This window comes from Mustela putorius, unplaced genomic scaffold (assembly GCF_011764305.1).
Source record: "Mustela putorius furo isolate JIRA1106 unplaced genomic scaffold, ASM1176430v1.1 tig00001215_pilon_pilon_pilon, whole genome shotgun sequence".
Classification (NCBI taxonomy): Eukaryota; Metazoa; Chordata; class Mammalia; order Carnivora; family Mustelidae; genus Mustela; species Mustela putorius.
The window spans coordinates 2575076-2588489 of record NW_025421638.1 but is presented as its reverse complement, the minus strand read 5'-3'; the positions used below and the strand labels follow the sequence as shown (position 1 = coordinate 2588489).

The 13414-nt window shown below is 40.4% G+C and overlaps 1 protein-coding gene across 3 annotated transcripts in view; it reads right to left on the bottom strand.

The window, feature by feature from the left end:
* SYNPO2 (synaptopodin 2) overlaps positions 1–13414 on the bottom strand; it is a 176651-nt gene that overhangs the window by 77758 nt on the left and 85479 nt on the right. The gene's annotated exons all lie outside the window — the stretch shown is intronic.

Sequence of the window (13414 nt, the reverse complement as noted above, 5' to 3'; positions counted from 1 at the left end):
GCATGCATGTGGCCATGGGGTGGCAGCTGTGCGACAGAAGTTGAATTGGCTCTTTTAGGCCTCTGGGGCCAATCCTCAGCTGTTCTAGAGCAACCCCCTCATCAGAACTCATGACATCATCTTCCATAACTAAGGACTTACGGTTGTTTGGACACAATGCACTCAGGGAAAACTCTTGCTCTTGTGGCCATGACCTCAGAAGGGAGGCCAGTAATTATTGTGATTACATTAACCATAAGGAAGGCTGTGGAGGATGGTATTAATGAGGATGGCTTCTAATGGTAGCTCTGGGGGACTCTGTGCTAACTGGCCACCTTCGAGGCCCTCTAATGTGTGGTTAGCTTCCCGGGTTGCTGATGGAGAAAGGAGACCACCCATCAAAGTAACCAGCAGACTCAGGGCTTGCTGGGCAGTTCTGGGCTGAACTTACGAAGCAGGTGGGTTGCCAGGCTGTAGGGAAAGCACAGCATGGAACAGGTGGGCCAGCTAAAAATGGACAATGGGCTGTCCCTTGTGGTTTGTCACACTGTTGCTGGTACTTTGGTGATTTCATTGAATTGTGAATCTCCTTCAATAACAAAAGATATGTAACAAGGAAAACACTAGTCCTCATACACTGCTCTTGGGCACAGAGAGGAACTGTGCTAGTCCAGTGAGTAGAAACGAACTCCTTATTTAGCAGTATTTGTGGGTAAAGTGCTGGAAAGGACTCTGTGCTTCATAAGCTGGGATCTCAAATCAACTCTGTCACAAACTCATTACATGACCATGAGGGAGTCACCTAATATTTCTGGGCTTAGTTTCTTCATCGGCAAATTGTAACATTTAGTTCAAATTAGTGGTTTGCAGGGCGCCTGGGTGGCTTAGTGGGTTAAGCCACTGCCTTCGGCTCAGGTCATGATCCCAGGGTCCTGGGATCGAGTGGGATCGAGCCCCGCATCGGGCTCTCTGCTCAGCAGGGAGCCTGCTTCCTCCCCTCTCTCTGCCTGCCTCTCTGCCTGCTTGTCATCTCTCTCTGTCAAATAAATAAATAAATAATCTTAAAAAAAATTAAAAAAAAAATTAGTGGTTTACGGACCGGTGTGTGGATTCTGATGATAGCCTCTTGGGCTATCACCAGGCTCATGGTCCCTTCTTCCCTCCCTCTTCACTCAACCAGGCCCGCTTGATCCATTTTATAAATGAGACTTTGAAAACCAATGGATTAGGGGGTCTATATATCTTTCCTTTCCAGCTATACTACATTGTGATAGGAAAAGACGCTCGAAATGGTGATGGTGACACTTATTGATGAAGTTCTTTTTCTTTTTTTAGTGAAACTTTTAAAAAATTATTGAGGTATAATTTACATACAGTGTGATATTAATTTCAGGTGTACAATATAGTGATTCAATACTTCCATACATTTCTTAGTGCTCATCATGACAAGTGCACTCTTTTTTTTTTAATATTTTTTTAGTAATCTCTATACCAAACATGGGGCTTGAACTAATGACCCCAAGATCAAGAGTCACATGTTCTTCTGACTGAGCCAGCCAGACACCCTCTTAATACCCCCTTATCTGTTTCAGCCATCCCCTCGGGCAACCACCAGTTTGTTCTCTATAAAAGAGTCTGGGTTTTTTTTTTCCCCTTTTTTGTTTATTTGTTTTGTTTCCTAAAGTTTGATTTGAGTAAAATCATGTGGTATTTGTCTTTCTCAACTGACTTATTTCACTTAGCATAATACCCTCTAGTCCATCCATGTTGTTGCAAATGGCAAGAATTTAATCTCTTTTTTTAATGGCTGAGTAATATCCCATTGTGTGTGTGTGTGTGTGTGTGTGTATAACATCTTCTTTATCTCTTCACCTATCAATGGATATTTGGGTTGCTTCCATATCTTGCCTATTGTAAAAAAATGTTGCAAAAACCATAAAGGTGCATATATCTTTTTTTTTCATTATTTTTTAAATTTAATTTATTTTCAGTGTAACAGAACTCATTGTCTATGCACACCCAGTGCTCCATGCAACACGTGCCCTCCACAATACCCACCACCTGGCTCGCCAAACCTCCCACCCCCCACCCCTTCAAAACCCCCAGATTGTTTTTCAGAGTCCATTGTTTCTCATGGTTCATCTCCCCTTCCAATTTCCCTCAACTCCCTTCTCCTCTCCATCTCCCTATGTCCTCCATGTTATTTGTTATGCTCCACAAATAAGTGAAACCATATGATAATTTACTCTCTCTGCTTGACTTATTTCACTCAGCATAATCTCTTCCAGTCCCGTCCATGTTAATACAAAAGCTGGGTATTCATCCTTTCTGATGGAGCCATAATATTCCATAGTGTATATGGGCCATATCTTCTTTATCCATTCATCAGTTGAAGGGCATCTTGGTTCTTTCCACAGTTTGACAATTGTGGCCATTGCTGCTATGAACATTGGGGTACAGATGGCCCTTCTTTTCACTACATCTGTATCTTTGGGGTAAATACCCAGTAGAAGGTGCATATATCTTTTCAAATTAGTGTTTTCAAATTAGTGTTTTCTTTGGTAAATATCCAGTAGTGTAATTACTGGATCATACAGTAATTCCATTTTTCATTTTTTGAGGAACTTACATACTGTTTTCCACAGTGGCTGCACCAATTTGTTTTCTGCTGACAGCCATATAGGTTCCTTTTTCTCCACATCCTCACCAACACTTGTTATTTCTTTTTTTAAAATCTTAAATGAAATCACATATGGCTCTAAATCCAAACACTTTCTCATGAAATGAGTCCAAACTGACTCTCGAATGATTCACATGTATGTGTTGGAAGAGAAGAGAAGAAGGAAGGAGTATGAACCACTGTGCTCCCACAGCAAACTGAAGGACACAGGCCGAGGAAGGAACTAGCTAGAACTTACCAAGCAAACACCACACAGTTCTAGGAGTGTGGGAATGTGTATAATTATGGTTATACCCTGACAGGAAAGCCAGCCAGAAAATGGTCATGGCTGAGGGATGGTCTGGAAAAAGTAGAGCACAGGCAGAACAGTATCTCTTGTCACTGTGTACCTCAAGAATATATATTATAAGGTCTTATATATTACGAAGAAAAATATACTAAAAAATTGAAAAATCAATATTTCTAGAAAATAGAGAAAACAGTTCTACTACACTGTACATGGGCATATGTATCACTATTAGTAGCAGCCTTCATTAATAAAATTAACATGATTTGTTTTCATCTAAGAAATTCTCCTCTTAAGTTATTTAAAAACAGGATACAATATAAAATGTGTACAACTTTATTTCTTAAACACTAAGAGTATCTTTTCCTCTGTAGTGTTTAATTCAGGGTGATATAAGTGTGGATGAGTGATAGCTGGGCTCGTCTCCTCTCTCAGTAACATGGGATACAAATTAAGCAACAGACAAGGAACTCAGAATCATGAAATATCCAATGTTGTAGTTCAGGTCTCCTGAGCAACTGCAGAAAAAAATGTCTGTCCTCTCGGTGGTTTCATATCTCTTGATATACTTATCAAGAGATTGTGATTTATGAAAGTAATTGCCCAAACTATAGTTTATAGATACATGAATTTCTGAGGTTTGATTTGCATACCCTCCATTGATGCCTCTACTGATATCCCTTTATTGTGTTAAAAATGTAGCATAGATAAATAGAATACTCATTCAGTGAACAGATATTTATTGCACACACATTATGGGAAAGGCATTGAAGTAAATAATATGGATATACAAAGTTGGACCAGGCATAGTCCTTGCCCACCAAGTGCATATAGGCTAGTAAAAAGCGTTGTGTGTGAGCAACTATAAAATAAGGCAGTATATGGTTACTATTAGAAACACAGGTTAATAATATGTGCTTCTGATAGAAAGCTGAGGGTAGGATTTTAAGTAATTTGCTCAGGAAATGAATTATGAAGTAAATTGCATTTGGTCTGGGCCTTGAAGCATACATAAAATTTTGTAGGTAAAGATGGGAAGAGAGAACGTGCCAGGCAGGAATGGCATGAGCAAAGCTGTGGCCGTAGGAAAGCCTGGCCCATGTTCAAGGGACTGCCAGGATGGTGGAGGGGTGCAGAGGGAGTGGGAGGGACAGGAAAGGAGGAGAAGGCACGTCTGGACAGGTAGGTCAGGATTATATTATAGAGCTATGTGTATTTTGTGCCGAGGGGATACGAGGCGTTATTGGGCTGTAAGCATGGAAACAAGGTACAGAATGATTTAAAAGGTATGTGACAATCCAAGAATGCCTCTAGAAGTCCATCATGTTAGTCCAGCTGTACAAATGATAAAGGTGTGAGCTAGAGTGGATAGCATTGGAAATGGTATGTGACTGTGTGTGTTCGTGACAGGGGCAGTGTTATTGAAAAATGGAATTGAACTCAAGGCCACTACAGAGGGTAAAACAGATGGGATAAGAGGGAAGAGGTTAGAGTCCTCTACATAAAAGGTTACAGCCATTTTCAACAAATGGGCTAAATACATGTGTGTGTGTTAAAAATAATTAGTATGACATATACAGGTATGTTTGTACCCACAATTAGCCAGAAAATCTTGGCACCTTTTTCCAAAGTAAAGAGCATTTTTTAAAAATGAAAGCAAAAAAAGTAACAATAATCGGGGAGCGGGGAGATGTGATTGGATACTAATAAGCATTTCTATGCAAATGAGGTTGAGTACTTTTCCATTTTAGCAAATCACAAGAACAAGTGGAAAATCCACTGGAATACAGATCTCCAGTCCATAAACAGAACAAGATACTATAAATCACCCTGGTTTCTGGTGACAAGAATTATGTGTAGCCAAAATTTCCCTGCAAATGGCTTGTCCTGCTTTTCTTACCAAAAAAATTGAGTATTAGACTCACCTCCTTTGTGTTTTAATTCCCTTTCTATTATGTTAGTGAAAATGTTGTATTTTACTTCAGATGTAACTAAGCAATTGAAGAAAATGACCATCTAGAATTCCCCAAACTAAACAAAATGGTAACAAGACATAGTCACTGAATCAATCACCAATTGCAGGTTGATTGCTCACTATGAAGGGAACTTTGGGCTAAATTTGGAGGAAATCATGTGAAAAAAGAGACTCGGCTCAATCACAGAGAGGCTTGAAATTTGGTTAAACAAAACTGGCTAGAGTACAAGAGGCAACTAAAAATCAATAAATTATATTATTGTAGACCATTGACATCACCAAGGATTTCATCCAGAGAACTTAAAAAATTCCCAATCCTCATTCCAAAATAGGATATAATTCTCCCCACAAAATGTTCAGGCATCAACAAATTGGTATCATCAAAATTGTGCTGGACTATGACGGGGGCCAACTTACTGGGTTCACTCACTCGGCTCGTTCCGCAGAACTTCTCCGGAAGTCATATCTTTGCAACATTACAGATGGCCATGCCTTGAACCCTAGGGATTACTTGAAAGAAGCCGAAATTAGGATTGCTAATATTATACATGGTCAAGTAATTAGCAAAATGCCAGTTCAAAAGGGGCCAAAAGAATGGAGGAATCTCAAGAACAGAGTTGATGTTTCCCAGAAGAGGGGCAGTTGTGCTGACAACGAGTCGTGTTCAGGACTGATAGAGGTAAGAGGATGGAGCAATGAGGAGAGAGAAAGAAGAGGAAGGCAGGCAGGCGTCCCCGTGAGGGAGGACTCAGGCCAGGCCTGACCACCTGCCTCTGGACTCTTCTCTGCCTCATTACACAAGTGGAACGGCGGGTTCCCACCCACAGGCTTAGCACCACCTCAGCCGCGAGGGTCAATCCTTTTCTCGGGTAGGAGAGATTTCAGAAGTCTGGCAAAGAGCAAGAAGCCTATTACTAAATGGCATGTGTCATAGCAGGCACTTTATTTAATCATCATACCAAATCTATACAATACGCGTTTTCCTCATTTTTATATATAAAGAAATCAAGGCTCACAAAAATTAAGAACCTTGCGCATGATCATACATTCAGTGGCAGGAAGATTTAATTCAAGACCAAAGGCATTTACGGTGGTAGATTCCCTTCCAGCCTCTAGAATGCAAATTCTTAGCCCTATGGTTTTTGGGGGCACGGGACTGAGTCATTTGATGCCAGTTGGTGCTGAGGTGATCTAGTTTCCACAAGCTTCTGTATTGTTCTAGGGAGCAAATCCTGTAACCATCTTTCTGTTTGTCTTACTCTTTGTGATTTAATCCTGGCTTTGATGATCCCAGCTCTTCTAGGATGGGAGTCTTTTCTTGCCTTGTCATATCTCCTCATCCTCCCAGGGATAAAAGCCCTACTCCTGGGGGGCACCTGGGTGGCTCAGTGGGTTAAGCCTCTGCCTTCGGCTCAGGTCATGATCTCAGGGTTCTGAGATCGAGCCCCACATCAGGCTCTCTGCTCAGCAGGGAGCCTGCTTCCTCCTCTCTCTCTGCCTGCCTGTCTGCCTACTTGTGATCTCCATCTGTCAAATAAATAAATAAAATCTTTTAAAAAAAAAAGTCCTATTCCTGGACTTCACCAAGAATTACTGGACTCTATTACCACCTGTAAGGAGATATTCCAGATGCTGTTGTCTGTATGCCTAGATGTCTCCGAAATGGCTGTCCTGGATCCTTCATTTCTGTCTGCCATCCATATACTAGTCCATTCTCACTCTTGAAGTTTGGCTTTTTCTCAGAGAAACCGCTTGCCCGGACTGCCCCAAATTTTCTGCTGTCATACTTGTCCAAAGCCCTATTCTATTTGTTAGACTTGTCTTCTCACTAGTACTGGTACTAGCTAGATTTGGGAACCTGTCTCCCAAATTATTTATCATTCTATGTGCAGGTCCTTGTCCAGCTCCTTTAACCATGAAACCACGCTGTGTGTGACCCATAATGTAAACATGGCAGGACAAGGATGGGGAAAAGCAGAGTGTGTTCTGGAAAGGTGGAGAGCTGACCGAAGAAGGATGGGAGGGTGTGTGTGACAGGTCATTGAGAGTAAAGATGGATTAGTGAGGTGGAAGTACATTAAAAACAGTTTTAGATGCCAGGATGAGACATTCGAAATGACCCAGTAGTGATGAGCAATTATTCTTGGCTCTTAAGCCCCCTAGAGAGATTAGTCAGTGTGCAGGGTAGACTAGAGAGCAGAAGACTGAAGACAGAGAAAGGAGGAAACCATTAAAGTTGTGCAAACAGGAAGTGATGAGAGCCTGGATTGGAGTTTATTCTGTTATAACCCACAGGAAAAAGATAAGAGACAAACTTTGAAGCCAAAACTACAGACTCAGGAAGAGAACAGATTTATAGGGGAGTGGAAATCAAGAATGACTGCAAATTTGTAATTATGGAGGTGTTATTGGTAAAAGCAAGGGAATCTCAGAAGGGGCTCTAATATTGGAAAATAAAAATAAAACCCAAGCTCTCTAAGAGGTTTCATTAATAACACTGATTACACATGAGAGCTTTGCTAGCAAGTATTCAAGCAGAGGGATGTGTTAGAATCAGTTGAACTGCTGAAATGAGACTAGAAGGCAAATGAGAGATCAGGGCTAAACACATCAATTTGGCAGTGGAAGTCATAAATGTGGATGAGGGAACTGTAAGGGAAGGGAATTAAAACCTAATTTGTCAAAAATCCCACAGTTTGACACAATATTCTGGGCCTGGGCCTCTTCTAGGCTGCTGGCCAAGAACAGGCAAAGGAGTTACAGATGGACTGAACATGCATAAATAAGAAAATCTGTTGTATAATGTGGCTCTTAAAAAAAAAATCCACCTCTCTACCTACACATGATATTTCTAGAGCATGAGAACTCATGATATCATGACTATGTGAACATTTCTTATCTCATCCCACTGAGAAAAGCTGCACCTGCCACTCAAGCCTTGATTCCCTTCGGGTGCTAAAATGTACTCTACCACCAGAAAGGTCCACATGCCTCTTTTCTTAGCTCAAATGCAATAATTGCCCGAGTTTAACCCTCAGCTGTTTCTTTCTTATTCTTCATTCTCCTTTCCAAATTCCTATCATCTGACCATGATAAGCAAGTCATTGACTGTTAGTGTCCTCATCTGTAAAATGGAAACATTAAGATCTAATTTCCTTTTTGAAGAAGAAAGGGATCTTAAAACAAGTCAACACAGAATGGACAATTTTAACAAGATGTTCTGAGGGACCCAGATAGCTCATTTTGGCACGGTTCTTTTAGTTTGTATGTTTAAAGACTAGTGGCCTGTGTAGCCCATATAACTTTTATGTAACTTCAGAACCAAACTAGGCTTCTTTTAGTTCTGGTCCTGATTAATACAAAAAATGAAAGGAAGAGAGAGGGAAAAAGTGGAACTTTATGGTGGGTTCTTTTGTGGGGAGGGAACTCTGGATATAAACTGGCATTTGCCCAACAGTATTCTGAGTTCAGTAAATAACTCAACACACATGGACTGAATTTCCAATGAAAAACATGAAGCTTACAAAGTAAATGGAAAATACTTGGCAAGACGCATATTTACATTTGATGAAGGGAAATCTAGGCGGGGGTGGGGGTGGGGGGGGTTGTTGGCCAAACTGACAGGCACAGAGGGATTAACCCATCCTCACTCATCACCGTAACAGAAATTGCCAGTTATCACTGGCCCTGGGCCATCCATAGACTTTCTCAAAGAAATCGCACTCCCCTCCCCACAAAAGGAAGCTGGCTTCCATGGAAGCTGTGTGTGTGTGTGTTTGTGTACAAATATAGTGCACAGGTATACCTTACAAGTGAATCAGCCACTGAAGAAATGAAGACTTCATATACTAAATAAACCACTTTCTAAAATGCAGGACAAAATCTGATATTTGCTGTGTGTACTACGAGTCTCCACTTTACGATAGAAGTCTGAATACGGGTCTCTTTTCTCATTAACATTTTTAGCCCAGTAAGAGAATGAGACCCTTTAGCTGATTTATCCAAAGTCACACAGCTAATAAATGATACAACAGAAATTCAAACCCATGGCTGTTTCATTCCAAGTTCACATTTTCCCACTGCATTTACTGCCTGCAAATAATAAAAATTTTTTAAAAATGGTGTGAGTGGGGAGACAAAGCAGGAGGCTGGTGGGTACACCCAGCTTATAAAATATATACTGCTGATTCTGCATCTAATTCATTTCTAAGATTCAGAGGAAAGGCACGAAAATTAGTAAGCCCTCACCCTGCGATGACAGATTGTAGTGGCTTGCCCAAGGTCACAGAGCTAGTACAGGAGGGAACCAGGATTCCAACCCAGAGACCCATAACTTTAACTGTTAGGTAATGGCAAAACGTTTTCACCTATGACACCACTTTAAAGCCAACAACAATCCTAGGAGAAACGTGTTGGAAATGACACAAAGAAATTGGAGTCAGCATGTAAGAGGCAGATTTGCTAGACTTCCTTGTGGGTTACTTCAGACAAATAAGCCCCTGCATTTTGGAAGGAGGGGGAGGTGGAAAGGAAAATATATATAAAACATTTTATTTTCCCAAATGGGAAACATGAGGGTACAGATTTTGCTTGCAGGCTCAGATTTCTTTTTGTATGTATGGTAAATATTATTCTGTCTTCTTTCTATTATGTTCTGACAAGGGTGTCCATGAGAAGAAGTTAGGTTAACTCCTTGAGTGTCTACAGAGATGAAATAGAGTTCTACATGTCAATCTGCAGTGGAGTTCAGGACAGTGAGGGTCACCAGGACTACCCAGGGTGGTCTACCCTGTGGAATAAATCGGTGTTGGGGAGATCATTATTTCCCTCTTCATACTTTCTCCACAAAGGGGAAATTCCATTCTTCCCACAGATGGGACCATATACTTCTAGATGTCTCCTGTCCCTTCTCCCGTGGGAGGAGTAGCTAATTTGATGAGTGGAGAGTGTGAACACCATTGAACCAGGATTTTTCCAAATACTATAGTTATTGAATGGAAAAGTTTGTGATGGCCAGTCCTTTCTCTCACTCTCTTATACCGGCTGAGGGAGTGGGCAGTGGACTCACTTGTCCTTTAGAATCCACGTTCCCCAGGAAGGCCCAGCTACGCTTCTGTTCTCCCTGTCAGCTTTCCCGTCTTGTCTGTGAATGCGTGAGGCAGGCAGGCCCGTCACCAGAGGCCAAATAACCTTAATAAATGTTAATTCCCTGAAAGGAAGTGCTCGTTTAGCCTCAAGTCCAAGTCCCATGGCCCAGTCCACCTTCACTGTGAGTAAAATTGATAATTTGAAGTTAAGACCTGAAAGGAAGGTGGGGTATGTGAATGTTACTCTAAGCCTAGAACACTCGGGACCTTTGAGGCAGGCATTCACTCCTCTGCTGTCATAAAAACATTGGCATAGCATAATCATCAGCAGGATCCCTGGCTGTCCTTTTTTTAATTTTTTTTTAAAGATTTTATTTATTTATTTGAGGAAGAGGGAGAGAGAAAGAAAGCATGAGCCGGGGGGAAGGGGTAAAGGGAGAAGCAGGCTCCCCACTGGGCAGGGAGCCTGATGCCGCGCTCAATCCCAGGACCCTGAGATCATGCCCCGAGTCCAAGGCAGACACTTAACCAACTGAGCCACCCTGGCGCCCCTGGCTTCCCATTCTTAAGAGTTGTTCTGTTCTCTTTGCTTTCTACATAAAAGATCATAATAAATATCTGTTGATTGACTAAAGTTGCTAAACAACAACTGGTGTTTAAATTAATCCCACTTGAGCCAAAACAGCTGGCCTAAAGCACTGAGCAAATCTCTGAAATCAAACACACTCATCTTCACATCAGAGAACATGTTGTATCTTCAGATGAAGGGGAAAGAGAAAGAGGAAAAGGTGCTGATGGGACCTCTCACTGGCACCAGAAAGCGCTCAGTCCGAAAGCCACTCCAGCTTTCTGCCACCTGAGAGCAGCTGGGTAGGTCCAAAGAGGCAACTGGTCATGGAGTCAAAACAAATGAAAAGATTTCCTGTACTCTGGAATTGATATTGACATTCCCCTGAGGAAAAAAAGCAGAAGCAACCTTTGTGATTGATTGGTTCATTCATCCATGCATTGACTAGGAGTTATAAAGCACCTACAATTATAGGTAGAAGTTTTCTCTACACATGCAAATGCTTCCAGGGGGAAAAAAAGGTGTTTTTTTGTTTTTGTTTTTGTTTTTGTTTTTGTTTTGTGGGAAGACTGATGTGGTCACAGGTCAAACCATACTCTCCAAGTCAAGTTTACCAATAATAAGGCAGTTTTTTTTTTTAGCTCCATCTCTCTAACTCTGGTTTATTTCTTAATTGGTTCTAAAATTCTAAAATGTTACAACATGTTTATTGGATAAAAACAATTTATGGAACTTTTTCTTAAAATATTTCTTAATGTGGACAGGTTTCCATCAACCACATTTTTTCGGTAACTACTGATGGGTAGTAGTGCGTTCCTGGGGTGCTAGTCAGCTGAAGAACCACAATGACCACAGGATGGGGGAGACTAAAGCTGTCCAAACAGAAGGCCACTCTGCATTCTCACGGAGGGGACCACTAGAGGCAGGCTGGGCTTGGTTAAGGTGCTCAAGAAGAAGTTCAAGGTTTCCATTCAGGGCTCATATATGTGGAAAGATGGTCAAAGGTCCCAAATGCACACCATACAGTATGATTTTAATGCCTTAACCCTAGAAAACTTCTGAGGCAAGTATAACTGAATGATTTCCTTCACCATAACAAAATGCGAAGCTTTATCAAAGCTTTTAACTTTGAGCAGTCCCTCACCATGCATTCCTTATATGGTATTTGAGGACTTGAAACAAAGCCCTTTGTGTATTCCTTGTGTTTTCAAAACATACTCTTGGTAACCAAATAAACTTGCTAAAGAGGATTAGTGATTCCGAGCCAGTTAAATGTCAGAATCATCCACCAAAAAATACCACTTTGGTTCTGGAGTGTTGGATCAATAGCTTTCTGTTTTGGCAGTAATTGGATATAACAGAACCATTTTCTATTACAGTCCCTTCAGAGTCATAAAAATAAAATAAGGTTATCTGCACTTGAAAGTATATTTATCTTTCTATTGTTTACAATCACATTTGTGATTGGAGAGGAAGTGGGGTGGTTAGGGTAGATACAGCCGTTTTGTCCAAGGAAGGTATCAGGTTATTAAAAGGTATATAGTAAAAAAAAAAAAAAGAAAGAGAGAGAGATTTGCAAAACCCATTCCTGTTTTTCTTAGTGAGCACTGAGGAGTACTACAAGCAAAATTAGTCACTAGTAACTGTGTCATAGGTCCTGATCAAAACAATCAGACTCCTGGGGCTCATGACTGGCACAAATGGGAGCATGACCTTTGGAGATCTCTTTTTTTCCTCCCTCCTGCCCCTGGAAATTTCTCTATAACACATGTTTATTTATATTTTGCACCCATTAAATTGTGAGCATCTTAGGTCAGAAAGGCAGTTTATATTCATCTATAAATTTGTGCCTGATACTTAATAGGCATTTGACACATTGTTGTTAAGTGAATAAAATCTGTTGATAATTTATAATTCAGGAGTAAAACAGATTTCAGGTAAAACTTTTGCTAGGTCAATAATGAATATTTATAACAAGCATATCTCCAAGAATTTCATGAGTAAGTTAGTAATTTTCACTATTATTATTAAACAGAAGCCCTAGGGACTAGACTGACATGGCACTTAATGTTGATTAAAAGTAGATGAAGTATAATGAAATTATGAAAATACTCAATCTTTTTCTTATGTTAAGCACCCAATATTTAAATGCAAATAACAGAACAGTCCCACAAAGCAATTCTATTAAGCTTCATTCCACTTTTTAAAGAGCAAAGGTTCTCATCTAATCAGTTTTATTGCCATTTCTATTAATTTTTCATGTTTTAAAAAAATAACAGGTATTGGAAGGTCTGGCTGGCTCAGTCAGTGAAGCATGTGATGCTTGTTTTCAGGGTTGTGGGTTCGAGCCCTTTGTTGGGCCTAGAGATTACTCAAAAATTTAAATCTTTAAAAATAATAATAAGGTATTAAAAACCTTTGTAATCAACTTCTAAATAAACAGCTATTTCCATGTATATTAGTGATCTTATAGACAGAACACCTGGAATTTAATAAAACCCCAGAAAATCCTGACTCACAAGAACATAGTGTTTATTTGGTTTTGGGTCATTGGCTGCTTCATTGTTGAGATTTTCCAAGTCAGATAGTGTTACCCTTGGAATATGCCAGCGGGCATCAATAACTGACCATAAATGAAAAGTTGGCTGTCCCCAATCAGATGTAAGACTCAGCTTTCCAAATCCAATGTTCTCATTAAGGCAGCAGAGGGCAGTGAAAGCACTGTTAATTGATCGTGTAAACCTTTTATTACAATCTGGAGAGAAATATTGTATTTCCTTATGACTGCATTTTCCATTTTAAACATCATATATGTAAGTGGTTTGAAAGACAATACATT